General features: G+C 39.3%; 1 long non-coding RNA gene across 1 annotated transcript; it reads left to right on the top strand.

Annotated features, from left to right (window-relative positions):
• Positions 1-62: 62 nt before the first annotated feature.
• LOC146999732 (uncharacterized) lies at positions 63-14,433 on the top strand. The gene is made up of 4 exons (XR_015046418.1): positions 63-117; positions 1,601-1,735; positions 13,787-13,856; positions 14,398-14,433. It is a non-coding gene; the product is annotated as an uncharacterized LOC146999732 (long non-coding RNA).
• Positions 14,434-16,418: the final 1,985 nt, after the last annotated feature.

Here is a 16,418-nt window from a genome sequence, read left to right on the forward strand (position 1 = left end):
ACCTCCATCCGGGCCTGGCTCCTGACAATGTTTTTTTTTTTTTTTTTTTTTTTTTTTCCTTTGAGGATCTGAGCACGGAAGGGTGCTGTTGGAAGGTGTTCTCCTTTTAGATGATCTGTAAGTGATAGTTGGCTCTGATCATGGTTGTTGGACAGTTAATTGAGGTGTTACGGGGTGGGGCATCTCAGGCCCAGGTGGCCATTATGTGAGGAAAAGGCTCCTCATAGTCATTTCCTCTGGGATCTGAGGGTGAATGGAAGGTGGAGGACCGTATTCATGGAAGAGGATTGAACAGGTCAGGGGCATAGAGGATTGGGAACCGTTTGAAGAGAAAAGCTTGGGGCTTTGGGATAGGATCAGAGAGCCGGCTGCAGGACTAGGTGTTGGGGGCCGGGAGCCATGGGTGAGAAGTCTTGGCGCTTGTCCTGTGTGCTGTTCAGGATCCATTGGAAACACACTGAGGATTCCTCCCTCCTCGTTGTCTTGTCTACGGTGTGTTCCTTTGATATACACTTTATGGACATGGCAGACAGTAGAGTTGTATAAGAAGAATGAATGAAAAGAAGAAGAGGAGATATTGCAAGAGATTCATAAGTCAACTGGGATGGATTCTGACCACGGACCCTCCCATCTTAATTGCCCATTTATTGGGATTAAAGACTTGCACTACCATGTTCAGCTTTTTCTCTCAATTTTATTTCTGTAGGATGGGATCTATCTTTGTAGTTCCGGCTGCCCTGTCTTGGGCTGGCCTCGAACTTACAATCTTCAGATGTTTGAAATTCTCGGCTTCCCCAAATCCCCTTTTTTTCTCCAATATAAGGCCTTTATGTTTGGGTGGTGGTGATGAGTGTTTCTTGTAGACTAAGCGTTGGGCCTTTTTGATATGAACATAAAGTTACCATGTTCGTTATCTTTCTGGATAGAACTGTGAGTTTACCTTAGACTGAGATAAACTGATAAACAGAATTGCTTGATTATGTTTTGTTTAAAAAGAATGTATGGGAGATACGACCAAAATTCAGATGCCTCAAAGATTACAGGCGAACAAATTTTGCTCATCGTTTTCTGGAAGGAGGAGAGGAATCACATATTGAAGTGTGGCCAGGTTATGTCTTTTTTAAACTGAGAAATGTCAGATCGTTAACTTTGATTCTGAAGGAGTTTTTTTTTTTTTTTTTTTTAATAAGTTAAAGAAGTTTTTGAAACAAGTTGTGAGGGAAAGGGACATGATAAAAAGGATACATGGTACATGGAGAAAATGTTCCGGGGAAGTATATATATATATATGTGTGTGTGTGTGTGTGTGTGTGTATGGTATATGTGTGTATGTGTGTGTGTTTGTATGTGTGTATGTGTATATTTGTGTATATACACACACACACATATATATGCATTACCATATTGAATATGTATACAGAACTCTCTGATAAAGACAAATGATTAAAAATACTATATGTTAAAAAACAAAAGAAATGATCTTTCATTGAGCTAAGATAATTATTTGACTTTTTGTCATTTTAATTATTTAAATGATAACTTTTATTCAGATAACTAAGTTCTTTTTTTTCCTTTTAATTTTTATTTTTTTTAAACTAAGAGGACTATTAAGTTCTTAAGAGAAGAATGGCACTTAAGAAAATGATGGTGATACCAAAGGAAGGTTACTTATTACTTTTGGACTGTGATGATGAAGAAGATGACATAAGTGTTTCACAGGAGTCTCTTACTAAAGGTATAGCATATCCAGTGTTGGGCATTAATTGTGTCCTACATTTCATTAGACCTTTACGTAGTCTCCTAAAATGGAAGAAATCTTTGTTAAGAGTTTTCATAGACTTCATTTCTAAATTTACCTATATTTATCTATTCTTATACACGAGTTTTAGCAGCACATATACCTACTCTTGAAACTATAGTCACAATATGTTGAGAAACAATAACTTGCTATGATTTTGCCCCAGGAAAAAACCTGAACATAGTTCCTATAATATGTTTGCCATACATGAATTTATTTCATAAAACCTGCAAATAAATTATTTCATTTCTTTTTCTATTATATACTTACTTTATTTACATTTCACATGTTATGCCCTTTTCTACTTTCCCTTCCAAAAATCCCCTGTCCTCTCCCCTCTCCCCCTGCTCCCCAACACACCCACTCCCAATTCCTAGCCCAGGCATTTCCCAATACTGGGGCATAGGATCTTTATAGGAACAAGTGGCTCTCCTCCCATTGATGACCAACTAGTCCATCCTCTGCTACATATGCAACTGGGTCCATATGCCCCACTATTTCTTATCTTTGATTGGTGGTTTAGTCCCAGACAGAGAATTGTGGGGGTACTTGTTAGTTTATGGTTTTTTTTTCCTCCTAAGTTCCTGCAAACTCCTTAAGCTCCTTGGGTACTTTCTCTAGCTCCATATTTGGGGACCCTGTGCTCAGTCCAATGGATGTCAATGAACATCCACTTCTTTATTGGTCAGGCACTGGCAGTTCCTCTCAGGAGACAACTATAACAGTCTCCTGTCCCCAAGCTCTTGGTGCATCTTCAATAGTATCTGGGTTTGGTGGCTGTTTATGGGATGGATCCCCAAGTGAGGCAGTGTATGGATTCGTTCAGTCTAAGCTCCAAACTTTGTCTCTGTAACTCCTCCCATGGGTATTTTGTTCCCCATTCTAAGAAGCAACAACATAATCACACTTTAGTCTTTCTTCTTGAGTTTCATGGGTTTTGCAAATTTTACCTTGGTCATTCTGGGATTCAGGGATAATATCCATTTATCAATGATTGCATATCATGTGTGTTCTTTTGTGATTGGGTTATCTCACTTAGGAAGATATCATCCAGATCCATCCATTTGTCTAAGAATTTCATTAAATCATTGCTTTTAATAGTTGTGTAGTAATTCATTATAGAGAAATTACCAGATTTTCTATATTGATTCTTCTAAAGAGAGTCACCTGATTTCTTTTCAGATTCTTGTTATTATACATAAGGCTGCTCTAAACATAGTGAAGCATGTGTACTTATTACAAGTTGGAACATCTTCTGGGTATATGCCCAGGAGGACTATTGCTGGATCTTCTAGTAGAATTATGTCCAATTTTCTGAGGAACCACCAGACTGATTTCCAAACTGTTTGTAACAGCTTGCAAATCCACCAGCAATGGAGTGTTCATATTTCAACACATTCTCGCCAGCATCTGCTGTTATCTGAATTTTACATCTTAGCCATTCTGACAGGTGTGAGGTGGAATCTCTGGGTTATTTTGACTTACATTTCCCTGATGATTAAGGATGTTGAATATTTTTTAGGTGCTTCTAAATCATTCAGTATTCCTTAGTTGGGAATTATTTGTTTAGCTCTGTCCCAGTTTTTAAAAATAGGGCAAATTGATTTTCTGGAGTCCAGATTTTTGATCTCTTTATATGTATTAGATATTAGACCCCTATCTTATTTAGGATTGGTAAAGATTTTTTTTCCCAATCTGTTGAATGCAGTTTTGTCCTATTGATAGTGCCCTTGACCTTACAGAAGCTTAGCAATTTTATGAGGTTCAGTTTTTCCATGTTTAATCTTGCAGCACAAGCCATTGCTGCTCTTTTTTTTTTTCTTTTCATCAAGAATTTTCCCCCTTTTCCCATGTTCCATGCTCTTCCCCACTTTCTTCTCTATAAGTTTCAGTGTCTCTGGTTTTATGTACAGTTCCTTGATCCACTTAGACTTGAGCATTGTACAAGAGATGAGAATAGATCAATATGGCTTCTTCTACATGCTAACTGCCGATTGAGCCAGCACCACTGTTTGAAAATGCTGTCTTCATTCCACTGGATTGTTTTAGCTCCTTTGTCAAAGATCAAGTGTCCATATGTGTGTGGGTTTATTTCTCTGTCTTCAGTTCTATTTCATTTATCTACTTGTCTATCATCACTCTACCTGTACCATGCCATTTTTATCACAATTGCTCTGTAGTACAGCTTGAGTTCACGCATGGTTATTCCACAAAAGGTTCTTTTATTGTTGGGGATAGTTTTTCCTATCTTAGGGTTGTTTTTTGTCTTGTTTTGTTTTTGTTTTTGTTTGTTTGGTTTTTTTTGTTTGTTTGTTTAATTTCAGGTGAATTTGCAAATTGCCCTTTCTAACTCAGTGAAGAATTAAGCTGGCATTTTGATGGGGATTGCATTGAATCTATAGATTCCTTTTGGTAGGACAGCCATTTTTACTCTATTAATCCTTCCAATCCATGTGCATGGGCTATCTTTCCATCTTCTGAGATCTTTTTTGATTTCTTTCTTCAGAGATTTGAAGTTTTTATCATATGTATTTTTCTCTTCATAAGTTAGATTCACCAAGGTATTTTATATTATTTGTGACTATTGTGAAGGGTGTTTTTTTGTTTGTTTGTTTGTTTGTTTTTTGTTTAGTTTGTTTTTCGTCCTGCTTTTCCTTTGTGTAGAAAAAGGCCATTGACTTGTTTGAGTTAATTTTATATTCAACTACAGCACTGAAGTTGTGTATCAGGTTTAGGATATCTCTGGCAAATTTTTGGGTCACTGATACATGCTATCATATCTTCTGGAAATAGTGATATTTTGACTTCTTCCTTTCCAATTTTTATTCATTTGTTCTCCTTTTGTTGTCTAATTACTCTGGATAGGTCTTCAACTACTATATTGAATAGGTAGGGAGAAAGTGGGCAGACTTGTCTAGTCCCTGATATAGTGGGATTGTTTCAAGTTTCTCACCATTTAGTTTAATGCTGGCTACTGGTTTGCTGTCCATTGCTTGTTTTATGCTTAGATATGGGACTTGAATTCCTGATCTTTCTTGGACTTTCATTATAAATGGGTGTGCATTTTGTCAAATACTTTCTCAGCATCTAATGAGATGAGCATGTTGATTTTGTCTTTGAGTTTATTTCTATAGTGGATTAATTTGATGGATTTCCATATATTAAACCATCCCACGGATGAAGCCTACTTGACCATGATGGATGATCGTTTTGATGTATTCTTTGATTCGGTTTGCAAGGATTTTATTGAGTATTTTTGCTTTGATATTCATAAGGGAAAATGGTCTGAAGTTTCCTTTCTTCATTGGGTCTTTGTATCATTTGAATATAATTGTAATCTGGCTTCATAGAATAAACTCAATAGTATTCCTTCTCTTTTGATTTTGCATAATAGTTTGAAGAATATTGGTATTAGGTCTCCATGTGTAAGACCCCCGAAACTGGACCTCCGCTGAAACCCATTCAAGTCACGGAATGAGCTGGCCAGCACCCCAATGACTCAAGAGAAAACTATACATGATGCAAACAGAAAGAGGTTTTATTATCAGCTAGCTGAGGACAAACTCCTTCCACCATGCAGGGCAGGGGAGTTTGACCCTGAGCTGTGACAGAAGGGGGCTTTTAACAGCTGGCTGAGGAATTGGGATGAAAGTTCAGAGGAGTTGGGGACAGATGGGAGGAGTTGGGAGAAGAGTTGGGAGGAGTTGGAAAGAGTTGGGAGGAATGTTGTTCTCTGCCCGGATGTCTTTTGTAAAGTTACAATTATCACATCTCTGGCTGTAAGGCTAAGAAACAAAAAGGCTTTTTGCAGGATATAAATAACAAACAGCTTCTTTTTGACTGCATTTGTAGAGATCAGGGACAACAAGCTTGGGGAATATCCAGGGGCTTTACCTTACAGGGAGAACCGCTCTAAGTTGGAGTCTCACATTCCCCACTTCTTCTAGTACATAGTCCTAATCTTAAAACTAGGAAAAATAACCGCTAGCCCAGCTGCCAAACAAAGCCAACATGAGGTCAAAGCTCTAGGATTTGTAACCTTGAGAGCCTCAAAATGCACTTGAATGAGACAAAAGTTTCTCTTGCCGTGGTACGAGGGAGAGAGGAGGTTCCTGTGCACTGCCTGGTGAATGTGAGCAGCACTGGGCCAGTGAGCCATGGTGGGCTGGATGCAGGAGCCCAGCACATGCTGGAGTAGCGGTGGTGGGGCTTGCCAAAAACAGCAGGTAGGTGTTTTTTGTTTGTTTGTTTGTTTTTGTTTTTTTTTTGGTTTGTTTGTTTGTTTTTTGGTTTTTTTTTTTTTATTTTTCAGCAATTCCAAGGCATTCTTCTGACCAGTTCTAGGGTCTATAATCGAGCTAGCAGGGGTTCAGAAAAAGGAAGATCAGGGTCAAACTTTCCCCTGCTTCTGTTAAGGAAGGTGGTCCCCAATTGAGGAGTTGGAAGGGTGTAAGTTTAAATTTCCCTGTGGTGTTCCATACGCACAATGTCTCTAAAGCCAATTTAGTCAAGGTTTCTTTTAATTCTCTATTCATCTGCTCTACCTGTTCTGATATCTGGGGTCTATAGGGACAATGTAACTTCCAATCGATCCCCAATTTTCTGGCTAACCCTTGACTTACCTGGGCAAAGAAGGAGGGGCACTTGATTGATGAAAGTACCTTAGGGATGCCAAATGATGGGGACATTTCCTCTAATATCTTCTTTGCCACAACATTGTCGGTCTCCTTCTTAGTGGGGAAGGCTTCGACCAAGCCTAAAAAGGTGTCTATAAAAAGTAATAGATATTTATTACTGTACTTGGCGAAATTAACTTCAGTGAAATCTACTTTTCAGAATGTACCAGGCCGTCACCTCTTAACCCCCCTCTGGGGAGCATTATTCTGGTGCCTGACATTGGTGAGGGCACAGGCTTGGCATTCATTAACAAACTCCTGGGCAACATCTGGCAATCTAGTAACATAGTAGTTTGAGCTCTTAACAATTTTTTTAGCTTCTAAGTTTCCAAGTGGGGGAGCCTGTGTAGATTGGCTACATATTGTAACCATTCTCTGGTGGGCAGGATCCAGTGACAATCTTGGGTCTTAGCTACTCCTTGGGTAGTATATACACATATCTCAGGTATTTTTTTCTGTTCTTGATCTTCTAGACTGTAGTCCAAGCCTGCGTCTTTGAGTTTATAATGGTTTTTAAGTTCTTTATTTTTTTTTCCTAGGGCCGCATGTTTGGCAGCAAAGTCAGCCATCTGATTTCCCTTCACTATGGCATCATGACCTTTTTGGAGATGGGTGCAATGTATGATGGCCAGTTAGTTTTTTTTTGAAAGTGTTTGGCTTCTAATAGGTTCTAGATTTCTTTTTTAGTTTTAATATCTTTCCCATCAGATGTGAGTAACTCCTGTTTTCTATAGATTGCCCCATGTATGTGAGCAGTGGTGAAAGCATACTTGCTGTCTGTGTAGATATTGATGTTTTTCTCTTTGGCCAGCTGCAAGGCTTGGGTGAGTGTGATTAGCTCTTCTCTCTGGGCTGTCATTCCTTCAGGCAAGCTGCTGTCCCCGATGTTTTTTTTTTTTTTTTCCATTGACCACTGCTTCCCCAGCTTTTCTTTTACCTTCAACCAAAAAGCAGATACCATCTGTGTACCAGTTAGGGCAGCCTGACCATGGCTGGTCAGTGAGGTCTTTCTTAATTTCAGTTTTTTTCTGCCAGGATGTCTATACCTTGGTGCACTTGAAGGAAATCGTCAGCTTCCTGCAGCAAGGTGGCAGTATTCAGGATAGGAGGGGGTGCAAACTATACTCTTTCAGTCAGTTAAAGGCTCTGTTAATGGGTCCTGTGAGCAATAGTCATCCAGCAATCAGGCAGCTGTCTAATGATGCTTTCTAAGGCATGTGATATAGGGGCTAATACTATAGTTCATTGACCTAGAGTCAGTTTGTCAGCCTCTTTGAGAAATACTGACACAGCAGCAGCGATAACTTTTAAGCAAGATGGTCATCCACTGGCCACTGGGTCTATTTTTTTTTTTTTTAACAATTGGGCCACAGGTCGTTTCTATTTCCCCAGATCTTGGGTCAGGACCCATCTCACTATTTCTGCTGTTTGGTCTACATAGAGAATGAAAGGCTAGGTCAGGTCTTGCAGGACTAGAGCTGATGCACTAAGCAAGATTTTTTAATCTCTTTAAAGGCTTCCGGTGTTTGGGGGTCCATGAGAAAGTCACAGTCTATGTCAAAGTCGAAGGGGGTATGGTAGAGAGTGCCAGGGTGGCAAAGCCTGGCTTTTTAACTGGTAGCAACAGAGTATTCCAGGAAGACTGACAAGGGACCAAATCACCAAGTTCTAAGAGACTATGAATGTGAGGTCTGACGCCCTCTTGGGCCTCTTTGCTCATGGGGTATTGTTGTATCAGTTTCCAGTGTCACAAGGATGGGGTGCACCCTCTTTGTCTCTCTTATATCCCAAGTCTCTGCCCAGCATTTAGGATATCTCCCTTACCTGGTCCCTTCTAATACTTTTCTTGACAGGGATTGAGGCTCATGTAATCTATATTCTTCTTCTAATTTTAAAGTTCAAATTATAGAGATAGAGGCTTGCCAAGGGATTGAAGTTCCTTCAAAAGAAAAGCTTATTTGGACTTTTAAATTTGCTACTATGTCTCTTCTCAACAATGTGGTGGGGCATTCAGTAATGATGAGGAAGGAATGAGTTACTTGGCTTACTCCTAGATTAATTTTCTTATCAGTGGTCCAAGAGTATGGTTTCTGTCTTTTTGTTTGTGTGTGTGTGTATTTTCAAGACAGGGTTTCTCTGTGTTGCCTTGGCTGTCCTGGAACTCACTCTGTAGACTAGGCTGGCCTGGAACTCAGAAATCCGCCTGCCTCTGCCTCCCAAGTGCTGGGATTCAAGGCGTGTGCTACCACCCAAGGCGAGAATGGTTTCTGAACAGTAGCCCCAATTACTTCGTTTTTCTGGTTACTCAATTTCTCCAGTGACTTTGTCAGGACTGAAAAAACTGCTCTGATATCAAGAAGGGAAGCTGTAGGGGTCTCTTTCACAGTTAGGGTTACACTAGTCTCAGGGAATGGGTCTGTGCCCCATATCCCCTAGTCATCATCCTCTGGAGTAAGGACTTAGTTGTTCTGATATCTGTCTCTTTCATGGCACAGTCTCTTGCCCAGTGTCCCTTTTCTTTACAGTACCAACATTGGTCCTTATGTAGAGGTGGTCGTAAAGGTCCTATCGAGTTTTGAGGTCTTTTTGGCCCTGTGTTGCCTAGGTACCCTGTCTGCCTTCTCCCTCAACTTTTTTATAAACTTCCTTATCACTTGCAAATGTATCCAAAATCCTATTTAAAATTCTTGCCTGCCTTCCATCTCATCTACTTTCTCTTACCTCAGCTGCTCTCTATTCTCTTTCTGCTATTTCTTTTTAGTCTCTCTCTTATGGTACACTTTCTGCCTCCTTAACCAGATCTTGCAAAGATAATGTTTACAGACTCTCAAGACACTGTAACATTCTCCTAATGGCAGAAGCAGACTGCCCAATGAAAGCCATGGCCACAGAGGCCTGCTGGCTCTCTGACATAAGGTCACAGGGAGTGTAATGCCTGTATGCTTCTAAGAGGCACTCTAGAAACTCTGCTGGTAGCTCCTTTTCCTCTTGTAGGATCCCTCTTACCTTGGCCACATTGCTGGGTTGTCTGTCAGCTCCTCTCATTCCTGGTAATGTATCCCTGCGCCAAACTGTCAACTGCTCACTACCTTCAGGCCTGTTAGGGTACCAGTCAGTATGTGTCAGATGGGGAAGCATGCATCTATTTCATTTGGAAGTTGTGTCAGCCATCCATTTGCCCCCAGCACATTCATTCTTACCTCCAGCAGAATCCTTTTCTTCTCCTGTGTAATAAAAATAACCCTTAAAAGCTGTTGACAGTCATCCCAAGTGGTCTGATGAGAAAACATGAGAGATTTCATAAGGGTAGAGGGATTTTCAGAGAAGGCAGCATGATTTGCATTCCAATTATAGACATCAGAGAAGGAAAAAGACCAGTAATGAAGAGGCTGCAGTTCCGGGGTCTGCTGGAGTAGGCCATAAGTAACTAAAGTCAGCAAGGTTGTTGAGTCTGGTCTCTCTGGGCTCCATGCTCATTTGTCTTGTGTTCCAGCAGCTGGTCCCTCCCCCGTGTTTCCAGTGGTACCCTGGTGAGGTATCTGGGAGAGACCGGTTAGTGATATGAGGGTGTGGTGTTACAATATTCTGGAGGTTCTTCTATCTCTGGATAGATCTTGGGAGGAGCCAAGGGTTGCAGTTCACCCCCCAACATATTTATCTTAGGGTTTTGTTTTTGTTTTTGTTTGTTGTTGTTGTTGTTGTTTTGTTTTGTTTTGTTTTGTTTTTGTTTTTGTTTTTTTTTTTTTTGGTGAGTGGTGGAAAGCTAGGACTCGGGAGTCCAGCTTTTTCTTCTGAACCCAAGGCTTCAACCAAGATGGGGTCAGGGGGGGCTTCCTGCGCGGAAATTTCCGAGATGCAAATGTAGGGTGCTTGTTCTGGTTGAGACCCTAGTCTCTTCTGTGCAACAACATCTTTAACTGCAGAAATCACAATCAGTTCAATAGTGCCCTCTGTTGGCCAACTAACACCAAAAGCCGGCCATTTCGTTGAGAAGAAAGTTCTCCAAAATCTCTTTCTGACATCTACAAACAGACTGTGAATCCAAGTCGTAATTTCAGTTCAATTCTCAAGAGTCAGTCCAAGAGGAGTGCTAATAGTCTGTCCCATCATCAGAGTCACATAAAGGGAGACAAACACTATATATATATATATATATATATATATATATATATATATATATATATATATATATATATATTATATATATATAAACAGAAACAGACAGCTGAGTGAGCACATGCTCACTTGGCACCCAGTAACAGAAACAGACAGCCAAGTGAGCACACTCTCATTTGGCACCTCGAATGGAGATCTCCATGCATCCCTGGATCTCCCTCAGACCTCCTGGGACGTCTCCCAGTGCAGCAAGCAGTTATGACTAACATGTCTGTCAATATCCCTGCCCTCCATCCAGAACAGGGAGGTCTTTGTTCTCAGGAGTGCAGACAACTGCAAACCATAATGCTGAATTCAAACACAGCCGACAGACAAAGACATAGCAAAGACAGGATCCTACCTCCAAGTGGGGTTTCTGAGAACTGGGGTAGGCCTCCTGGTGTATGAGAACGCATATGTAAGACTCCCGAAGTTGGGCTTCCACTCATGTTCCGGAATGAGCTGGACAGCAAACTCGAGAGATAATCACACCTGATGCAAACTGCAAGAAGTTTTATTATCAGCTAGCTGAGGATGAAGTCCTTCTACCGTACAGGGTGGGGATTTCAACCCCGGGTGGTGACAATGGGGGGCTTTTAACAGCTAGCTGAGGAATTGGGAAGAGTTGGGAGGATAGCTAGGAGGAGGTGGGTAGAGTTGGGAGGAGTTGGGAGGAGTTGAGAGGAACTGGGTGCAGTTGGGAGGAGATGGGAAGAGTTGGGAGGAGTGTTCTTCTCTGCCCAGATGTCCTTTGTAAAATTACAATTATCACATCTCTGGCTGTAAGGCTCAGAAACAAAAAAGGCTTTTTGCAGGCTATAGTGAACAAAGAGCTTCTTTCTAACAGTATGTTTAGAGATTAGGGAAAACAAGCTTGGGGAAAGTCCAGGGGCTTTACCTTCCAGGGAGAAACGCTCTAAGTCGGGGTCTCACACATGAAGATCTGATAGAAATCTGATGGGTTCATCAGATCCTGGGCTTTTTTTGGTTGGGAGACTATTAATGACTGCTTCTATTTCTTTAGGGGTTATGGGAGTAATTACAGGATTTATCTGATCCTGATTTCAATAAGTGTGCATTTTTTCCTTATTTCCTTATTTTCATTTTTTTTTTTGAATACATGCTTGTTTAATAAGATTTGATCTGGATTTCCTAAGTTTCTGTTGTTATGGCTCCCTTTTCAATTCTGGTTTTGTGAATTTGGTTACTGTCCCTTTGCCCTGTAGTTAGTCTGGCTAATATTTTATCTATCTTCTTGATTTTCTCAAAGAATCAGCTCCTAATTTGTTTGATTTGTGCGTGTGTGTGTGTGTGTGTGTGTGTGTGTGTGTGTGTGTGTGTGTGTGTGTAGAATTCCTTTGTTTCCATTTGGTTGATTTCAACCCTGAGATTGATTATTTCCTGCCTTCTACTCCTCTTGAGTGAATTTACTTCCTTTTGTTCTAGAATGTTTAGGTGTACTGTCAACCTACTCCTGTATCATCTGTCCAATTTTTATTTGGAGGCATTCATAGCTATGAGTTTCCTTCTTAGAACTGCTTTCATTGTGTCCCATAACTTTTGGTATGTTGCAGACTCATTTTCATTAAACTCTAAAAAGTCTTAAATTTATTTCTATTTCCTCCTTGCCCAAGTTATCACTCACTATATTGTTGTTCACCTACTATGTTTATGTGTGTTTTCAATTATTTATAACATTATTGAAAATCAACCTTAGTCGTTGGTGATCAGGTAGGATGTATGGGATTATTACAACATTTTTATATCTGTTAAGGCATGTATTGGGACTGATTATATGGAGAAGGCATCATGAGGTGCTGAGAAGAATGGGCATCATTTTGTTTTAGGGTAAAATGTTCTATAGATATCAACTAATCTATTTGTTTCATAACTTCTGTTAGGTTCGCTGAGTCCCTTTTTAATTTTTTATTCCAGTATCTGTCTATTAATGAGGGAGGGGAGTTCCGCTATTATTGTCTTGGGTACAATGTGTGATTTGAGCTCTACTAAAGTTTCTTATAGGAATGTGAATGCCATTGCATTTGGTGTATAAATGTTCAGAATTGGGAGTTCATCTTGGTAAATTTTAACTTTGATGAATATGAAGTGTCCCTCCTTATCTTTTTTGATAACTTTGGGTTGAAAATCAAATTTATTTGATATTAGAATTGCTACTCAAGCTTGTTTCTTTGGACCATTTGCTTGGAAAACTGTTTTCCAGCCTTTTACTCTGAAGTAATATCTGTCTTTGTCCCTGAGGTTTGTTTCTGGTGTGTTGGGTCTTGCTTACACATCCAGTCTGTTAGTCTATGTCTTTTTATTGGTGAATTGAATCCCCTCATATTAAGAGATACTAAGGAAAAGTCTTTGTTGCTTCCTGATATTTCGGTGGAATTTTTTCATGTAGCTATCTTCTTTTATGTTTGCTTCAAGATAAATATCTTGCTTTTTCGAGAGTGTAATTTCCCTCCTTATATTGGAGTTTTTCCTTTATTATCCCTTGGAGGGCTGGGTTTGTTCAAAAATATTGTGTAAATATTTTTTTTATGGAATACCTTCTTTTCTCAACATATGGTAAGATATTTTTGCTGTGTATTATAGCCTTGGCTGGCATTTCTGTATGATATATGCCCAGGATCTTATGGCTTTCATAGTCTCTGAGGTCAAGTTAGGTATAGTTCTGATAAGTCTTCCTTTATAAGTTACTTGAATTTTCCCATATTGCTTTTAATATTCTTTCTTTCTGTTCTTTTTCCTTTTTTTTTTTTTTTTTTTTTTTTTTGCATTTGATGTTTGGATTATTATATGATGGCAGGAATTTCTCTTCTGGTCTAAACTATTTTGATTTTTGTAAGCTTCTTGTATATTCACGGGAAACACTTTTTTTAGATTAGGGAAATTTTCTTCTATAATTTTGATGAATATACTCACTGTCCCTATAGTTTGGAAAAATTACTTTTCATCGATACCTATTATCCTTAAGTTTCATTATCTCTTTGTGTCCTGGATTTCATCGATGTAATTATTTCCTTTCTAAAATCTCTTTCAAAAACTCACATGGGCAGTTTCTTGAGAGAAATTCAAATCGTTAGTACATTATTAACTATTACTTATATAGCATCCATTCAAATGATTCTATTTTCTCTTGTCAATACAGTAAAGAAGAGCCCAACATTTGACAAAGATGAGAATATATCGACTCACGTAAAAAAGGATGGAGATATGGGGTAAAATTTTCAATAGAGTATTTCAATAGAGTTCAATAGAGTACTTCATAAGTAGTGTTTGTGATCCCTTCACTGGAGAAGTAGATTCAGGAAGATGAACAATTCAAAGTCAGACACTGCTATATGTTGTGTTCAAGCCCAGATTGAGGTCCTTGAGACATTGTGATCACAAACACATAGCAACTCATACAGTAGGACCACCTGCATGAGATCTTCCCAGATAAACACAAAAAGAAAAGGAAAAACATCAAAAGAATAAGGGGGGGGCATCTGGGAAGAAGAAGGGTCTCAGCAAGAGTCGTAGAGGTATGAATAAACTACTGTGGGGTGTAAATGTATGAATTGTAAAAAGTAAGTCATGCAAGTTCACTTTGGTAGTCCACCATGTATTTTATATGTATATGTCATTTGTTCCAAACCAAACATATATTTATTATAAATAATTAAAAGAAGGTTCTGTTTAAAGTTTCTGTGGGGAAGAAAAATGTCCTACCAGTTCACGATATTTCTTACATTAATTTTTATATTCCTTTCTTAACAGAGGTGAACTAGACAGTATGTTGGATAAATCTGGAGGTATGTGTTTTTGGAGGTTTTTGCCTGGATTTTAAAGAGGTCAGAAGAGGGAATCAGATCTCTATAACCCCTATACCATAGGGGATAATTTTAGATTTCACAGTAATTGTAGTTCTCTTTAAAACCCATATGAGATGACTTCTCAACCAACATTCAGAATGAATGATTAGCTGAAGGTGTAGCTCAGTGGTAAAATACCATGTAAAAGTTATGAGTTTCATCTTCAGTGGGCAAAACAAAAAAAGAAAAAAACAAAAACAAAACAAAACCCAACCAACCCAACAAATTAACAAAAAAACTACCAAACAAACAAAACTCTGCAATAAGCCTCTCAAATGAAATGTTAGTTTGTGCAGTTTTCCAAATCAACTTCAGATTGTAAAGTGAGCAAGAAACCCAATTTCTTGTTGTACGGAAATGAGCAAAACCAGCATTAAGCAGTTTAGGAGCCTAAACTTAGGCATGATTAGAGAGAGAGAAAGAGAAAAAGAAGAGAGTGGCTACAAGCTGTTTTGGTAAAGCGGTTGCCTTGAAAGTATATGGAGTTAAGGTGGGGACATAGAATCCACTTAAAAAATGCAGGCTGCAACCCAGTGTTGAACAGGTGGAGACACCTTGCTGGCTAGCAAGGCTAGTGGCATTGGTGAGCTGCAGATTCTGAGAGACCATGTCTCAAGTTTTAAGTTAGGTCAGCTAGTGATGTCACATGCCTTAATTCCAGCAATTGGGAGGCAGAGGCAGGGAGATTTCTGAGTTTGAGGCCAGGTTGGTATACAGGGTGAGTTCCAGGACAACCAAGGCTATACAGAGAAACCCTGTCTTGAATAAAAAAATAAAATAAAAGTAAGTTGGAATATGATTAGAATGCAGTAGATGTCTATTTGTGGCCTTCTTGTGCACACTCATACTGAAATATATACACATCATTTTTTTGCCGAAACTCTTTTTAAGATTTTCACAATCCAGTAAAATTATGGTGTTTTTTCTATTTCTTGAAATAGATAATATTAAGAATGTGTCATAATTTTATGATCTCTCCTGTATAGTAAAAATGAACATCTAACGAGAGACATGATCCAGCACACCTTAAAACATGCAAAGGACAGGGATGGAAAGATGGCTTAGAAATTAAGAGCACGTGTTGTTCTTGGACAGAACCAAGTTTTAGTTCCTAGTACCCACAAAATGGCTCACAACCATTTTTAATTCTATATCCAGGGGTTTTGGAATTCTCTTCTAGTTTCTATGAACAACATACATGCAGGTTGTATAAATACAAACACACAAAAACACATTACATAAAAAATAAAACAATTTAAATTACAATCAAGAGGCCCTTCATCTGAAAAAAAAAAGTAGGAGAGTCTTTTTAGGGGTTCATTTATTTTAACTTTCAAGTTAGTATTGCAAACTTGGAAAATGGAAAGCCTCTGGGTATTAGTAGCAGCTAAAATACTACCTCCCTTTTGCTGCTTGGATGACAGATGAGTGATAGAGCCTAACTCGCCCTTAGTACACATGTGAAAACACGGCCAATCAGCAAGGGGCTTTGCTGAGATTGCTTTCCTGCTATCCAAACCCTGTTACCCAGTATGCTTTGTAGTGGTCATGAAGCCCAGTTCTTGAGGAAGAAATGTGCGTGAGGAAGCATGGTAGGGAGAAGTCTCACTGGAGGTAGTCAATTGTCTGTTGAAAGATGGTTAATCCTGTTTGAGCTGGAGGTCTGTGTTGGGATGAAGGTGGAAGGGTGGACATGTTACTTCAGGAGTAAGGAGAGGAGGTGACTCTCACTGGACTCAGGAAGGTACTGCTTCCAAGTTCACAATTGACTTTCCCATCGGCATCTGCTGAGAAAAACAGAGAACTTCACTAAGGGCAGGAGTTTGCACAGAATAGCTCCTAGCAGAAAGCAGGAATGCCAGGGTATTTCAGACCCTGAAAGTCTTCTTGGGGCCTGGAGATGTGAGGTGTGAGTAAACTGGATGT

This window comes from Mus caroli, unplaced genomic scaffold (assembly GCF_978045245.1).
Source record: "Mus caroli unplaced genomic scaffold, Mus_caroli_1 scaffold_44, whole genome shotgun sequence".
Lineage (NCBI taxonomy): Eukaryota > Metazoa > Chordata > Mammalia > Rodentia > Muridae > Mus > Mus caroli.